Source organism: Neophocaena asiaeorientalis, unplaced genomic scaffold, assembly GCF_003031525.2.
Source record: "Neophocaena asiaeorientalis asiaeorientalis breed wild unplaced genomic scaffold, Neophocaena_asiaeorientalis_V1.1 scaffold85, whole genome shotgun sequence".
NCBI classification, from domain to species: Eukaryota; Metazoa; Chordata; class Mammalia; order Artiodactyla; family Phocoenidae; genus Neophocaena; species Neophocaena asiaeorientalis.
Window position 1 is genome coordinate 6,965,068 of NW_020174301.1, and position 5,952 is coordinate 6,971,019.

Here is a 5,952-nt window from a genome sequence, read left to right on the forward strand (position 1 = left end):
AACCACAAGGAGAGTCTTAAGTGGCCACTTCTTAGCATTCGTAAGAGCCAGACAGCAATCACTCGCCCTCAAAGCACACATCTAGCAGCGGCAGCTTTGCGGATCAGGACTTGAGACAGAGGCACATGTAGGAGGCAGAGCCCAGACAGGGGTTAGTACTGGGACTAGAGGCGGAGCCATATCCCAGGAGAAAAGCGGTACAAGTAAACAAAGGAGGTCGCTGAAGGAGAGGGAAAAGAGCATGTGCTGTGGCATGAGATGGACGGGCGAAAACGCAAAGTGGGTCTTTTAAGGGAATTTAGTGACAAAGGAGGTCCCTGGAGGGAAAGCGTGAGACAGGCAACTAAACTGTTTGAAAATGTCTAGATTCATTTGCTCACTCATCATTCATGAGGTCAGCCTATTAGTCGATTCTATTAATTCTCTTTGTTCAAATATGTCCCGGGTATTGAGAAAATAACTTGACACCACAGAACAGCGCATGGCCTCCAACCATGAAGATCCTGGGACAGTGCGGAGAGAACTCACTGCCATCCGGCTCCTGATACACACCAGGTGTCGCCCTAGGTGTGTTTATGTACTCTGTCTCATTTAACTTCACAACACTCCTTTGGTAAAACCAACAGACAGTCTCTGTTTCTGTCCCCAATTTTCATTGTCCCACGTTAGAGAAAACAGAGGCAGCGGGTGGAAGAGGCATCACTGTGTGAAGAAAGGAAGCTGAAAACTTAGCTTCAGACACCCATCACCTGAGTCTTCCCTCCTCCTTCTCAGAACTGTAAGCTTGGGGTTTGGTCTTAAATTTTCATAAAACAAACATGGCTTTTTTCAGTTCACTTTTTTTCCCTTTAACACAGCACTGCCCTCCAAAGCCCATGTATTAAACCAGTCATTCTTCGTCCACCGCCCCATAACAGGCTCAGTCAGTGTGTGTGTGTGTGTGTGTGTGTGTGTGTGTGTGTGTGTGTGTGTGTGTCTGTGTCTGTGAGAGTGTGTGTGTGTATGCACGCGTGCGTGCACGTTCCAGTGCTGGTAGGTTCAGTTCAGGCACAAATCAATCGGCAGTGCTGCGATCCCCGCAGGATCTGCCAGGGTGTCAAATCCAAATTCTAGGCACAGATGTCCTATCACTGCCACAGGACTGCCTCTTTGTGTCATAGTTGCTGTAGCCTGGGGCGCCTGGGTCATCTGAGCACCAGCGGTATTTTGCTTGTTTTAAGTTGTTAAAAAAAAAAAAGGGAGACACAGCACAAAAAATAAGATAATCGTATCACCCCATCGTGCTGCAGTCCAGCTTAGCATGATTTCATGGTCAACTGAGAAATTCAAAGAGTGCTATAGAAACAATGAAAGTAAGCATGAGAAATAGAAGGATCTCTATCAATCACTCTTTGTTTCTCAGATGACTTTTCTCCTGAAAAATCAAACAATAAATTATTTATTGAGCACCTACTATGTGTCAGGTACTCTATATCCAATGGAACATGTTAAGATTTCTTTTCCCTATTGCCTTTTCTTCGATAAAAGATTTAAGGCGTTGATCAGGATGCTTCAGCTGTTTTCTCCTCAAGCAATTTTATAAGTATGAATGTCTTCAGGAGTTTAATGCTTTGATGGCTATGCATCTTTTTTGCTTTGTTTTGTTTTCTCCCTACTATTGTTTTTCACTTAAAGCTTTTCTTTCCCTACCCTCTGATTTTTAGGGAGAAAAAAAAATCTAGCATCTGGGGTCTGAGACCACTTGAAAAGTCTGGGCCAGGGATTCCTAATGACCTCCCAGAGATAACCCAAATTGCTGATTTAGCAAAGCCTATTCTTGACCTTGACATAAGACAAGACAGGCAAAGGGGAAGGACTTGGGAGGGAGCCCTGAAAGAAAAAGGATCATAGAATCCCTCAGATCTCGCCAGGCCCCCTCCCCCATTCAGCAAACACCTGGCTGAGTTGGAAAACATGACCGGCCCAACCTTCCTATTGGCACCAATTGAAGCTGTCAGCTCTCGGCTTGTCACCAGTTGCACTGGGAGGCCCTGGGCAGCCACAAGAGCCCTAATTAGGCAGAAATGACACTTCTACAACTGACCTGCCAGGACCTTTGGCAAACCATTTAACATCATTAGTTAACATTTTTTAAAAGTGTGAATGTAAATGAACAGCCAGTGGCTTTCAATGGAGTTTGTCGGTGGCATCTCCCCCCTCCCTGCTCGCTCTTTCTCTTGTTACATGAATAGTCTGCTTGTTTTCTCCAGAATTGGAGGGAGGCGCTGGGGAAGAAGGAAGAAGAGGACCAGTCCTCTGAGAGGAGAGACATGTTAAAGCATAAACAAGCTCGGCGGAGGGGCGAGACCGTCTCCTCCAGATGCAGGCCCCCAGGGCCAGCGTGCGCCCAGCAGGTTAGACGGGTGCCAGGTCCCGCTCTATGAGCCGTCCTTGTGAGCATGGACGGCGGCCTTCCTGGGCTTTGGGTAGGTGGGAAATGACTTCATGACTTAAGTGCCTCTGCAATCCTCTTTCTCTCGCACCTCTTCCCACTTGTTGGAATTCTGAACAAGCAATTCTGAACAAGCGGCGGTTTAGCAAATACCTTACCGGCGCACAGATCTAAGCGTGCCTAGTCCCTCTCTAAAAGGGTGTCGTTCTAGGGGTGACTGCTTCTGACGCCGGTTCGATACTTACACAAATTAGTTCATTTCCTACCTGAAGCGGTTATTTCCCACCTTGAATCACACTTCACTTTGTTCTTTGCTGTACACCCACAGAATCCGTACACGCCAACACTGTCCATCTGTAGGAGGGGGAAAGAGTTACACTGTGAAAATGGCACTCTCTGTGCTTCCGTGCCGCTCGCAAGCCCTGTGCTCAGGGCGGTAGGCAGTCTGAAAGGCAGCACCAGGCAGAAGGGAAGCGAAGGTTTAGGGGGACGGCGGAGGCGCTGGTCCCTGCGGGCCTTTGACTTGTGGGGCCCTGGGCAAGGTGTTTTGCCCTGAGTCTCAGCTGTTTTCATCTGTAAGACAGAGATAATGCCTTACTGCTTCAAGCGAGAAAAAAAAAAAAAAAAAAAGATGGACATATCATGAGAACTGGGAAGTGGTGTGTAAAGGTAAGGCGCTCCCAAAACCGAGGGGCTACGCCAGGATCTCATCTATCATCTATCTTGGAGATCTGACGTTGCGAATCTGTCCTCTTGACTCCCAAGGCACGCTCCACAAAGCCACAGCACCACCAGCACATCCCGGGTCCCTCCCTGCCCCCCACCTCCACTCCCGGCGGCTGCAAGTACTACACAGAAAAGTGGGTGCGAAACAAATTCAGTTATAATGGCCATTTAGGCTCTCTGCTGGACCCATAAACAGTACGAGAGGGGAAGCACGTCTTGCCCCTGTCTGAATTTCCGGGAGCCCTGAGGACAGCGGTGGGTACGCAAAAGATGCACAATAACTGTTTACTGAGTTGAAATGCAGTGCCGTTCCCAGACCTGTGCTTACAGCGGCCGGAACGCGTGTGCTTTAGGAAAGCAGCACAAGATCCTAAGTGTGCAGAACTTTACTTGTCCCTGAATTAAAGACGAGTAAAAAATCAAGCGGGCAGCGTCTGGTGGAGAATGCCTGTAAGTAGTCATGGGAGAGAAGCAAAAGTACACAATCTTAGTTTGGGGCAGAAAGAGACAGAAAATACGGGGAAATGTCCTTAATAACGGTAAATGGGAAAGGGAGAGAGCAGCTCATCGTGATGGAGCATTTAGTGCTTTTAAGCTAAATACCTCAGCATATTAAGCAAATAGAGAAAAGCCAGCTAAAAGATGTCAGCAAATTGAACCGACCGGCGCTCAGAAAGCCGGTAGGAGGTGTCTGGTGGTGACCCCTTTTCCCATCACGTGCCTGCTCCGCGCCCGGTAGTTTAGTGTTGCTTCTCCTCTCCAGCTGCGGAGTTTATTGAAAAGCTCTTGCTCCCTGCCTGGTTTTGGCACATTTTCTGCAGGTGCCTCCTACTGCGGCCACAATGGGCTGCTAGGGAGGTTTAGACCTGTCAACAGCGACAGACGAGGGGGCGGCGGCGGTGGAGGGAGCACAGCCATTGTCTTAAAGGGCCAGCGACATTCTGCGCCGCCGCGGAGCCCGCAGCACCGGCACCTCCTAATGAGATGAATCCTTTCTCCCGCTCTCTCTTTCTCTCTCTAATGATTTAACTTGATCGCTTTGGTTCCTTTCTGGAAGGGAAATTGCTCCATTGATCATATAAAGTAATTGCCTGTAAAACATTGCTCTGCAACAACTACTACTTCCCTGGCTGAAAATGTCACGGCAATTGAAAAGCTCTTAGCCCAGTTCAAGAATGAGGCTGCTCCAGAGAACCGTCTTTGCGTACGTCCGCAAGCACTTGCGTGTTCCGAAAGTTACAAGTTTTTGGTGTGACGGGTGGTTTTTTAAGACAGAGAATTTCCCTTCCTGTAGCGTAGGAATTCTTGCATAAGACTGTGGGAAACTACCCAAACTAAACTAAAAACAGCCTCAACCCGAAAATCAGATATATTCGTTCAGGCAAGGAGATTATTTTCTCAATCACCCATGGCTTTCTTTTCCCAGAAGCCATGACTTCCGGAGGGACGCCCATGAGGGTCACGTTGATTGAGGAGAGCGTCACCCCCTAGTTCCCATCACATAAGAAGACAGTATCTCTGTCTAGCAGGTAGCAGGGGCCTTGGATTTGGAAAGAGGAATCAATGTTTTAATTGTTTAAGATTTGCTGATTTTTTCAGACCTGTCACTTGGCGGCAGCAGTGACACACTGTGGGAATGGGGACGGGGGCCACACACTTAAGGAGTTTTCATAAATGTTAGTCATCACCATGCCAACGTGAGGGAGTAACTCACCTGGGGAAAAATTACTTTGTCTTAAGCATGAACCTGCCAGCCAAATAAACAGCCGTTAGTGATGGTTCTCCTTTTCTTCTGACAGGTGAAAGCCTAAGTTTGTATCTGAATAAGAGAGAGAGGGAGTTTTGTTTTTTGTTTTTTTCAATTTCATTGATGGGAAAGCACCACTTGCTAAATGAGATGCTGCCTGCCGCCGCATGACTAATTCGGGAACGAAGCCTCAGGTGAATCACCTTCCAACAGGCTGAGCCATGGCTCAGCTACTTTGTAGCCAATGAAGTAAGGGCAGAGACATGCTTGTTATTGTACTTTTTTCCAAAAGGCAAAAACATCTGCCTGCTTTCTTGACAAACAAGAGTATAGCGAACTCAGATATTAAAAGGCCATTTAAAATTATACCTCTGAAGAAGGCCACAGAACTTTTTACATCTAAACCCCCTGAAAGGTCGTGGTACAAGCTTCATAACTATAAACAGGTACAACACATTTTTTTCCTTGGAATTTAGGAATTTTGGATTTTAGATATTTTAAATCTTTTAATATTGTCAGAATATGCATGATATTCAGTTAGGGCAATTACACATGTTACACCAAAATACACTGCATATAATAAAAGGTGTTTTTCCTTTATCTACCCATATGGTGAAGAAAATTTTTAAATTCTTTAAGTTTAAACCCATTAAATAAGTTGATTCCTGGATAAGAAGGAAGAATTACGTTCACAGTCTTTCACCAGCAACTGGAATTTATTTCTTCTATGTACTTATTATAAGGGAAGTTCTTTTTTGGAGGGGGGAGGGTCTGTAAAATGAGGGGGTAGAACTGAATGACCCCTAAAGTTCTGCCTGGCTCTATGATTTCCTTGTCTATAAAAATGATCCCTATCATGACAAACAGAGAGATGAACGGTAAATACGACCACACAGTTATTTCTAGCAGCTTTGCCTATTAGATAGGCGGTCAAGACAGAGTAAAAGTGGGTTAAGTAAGCCCCTGAGGCCAAGACTAGGAGCGGCTGAACCATCAAGGCCAGACCCCCAGACCCCCTCGTAAAACGCTGTGCAGCAGCAGGACCGCG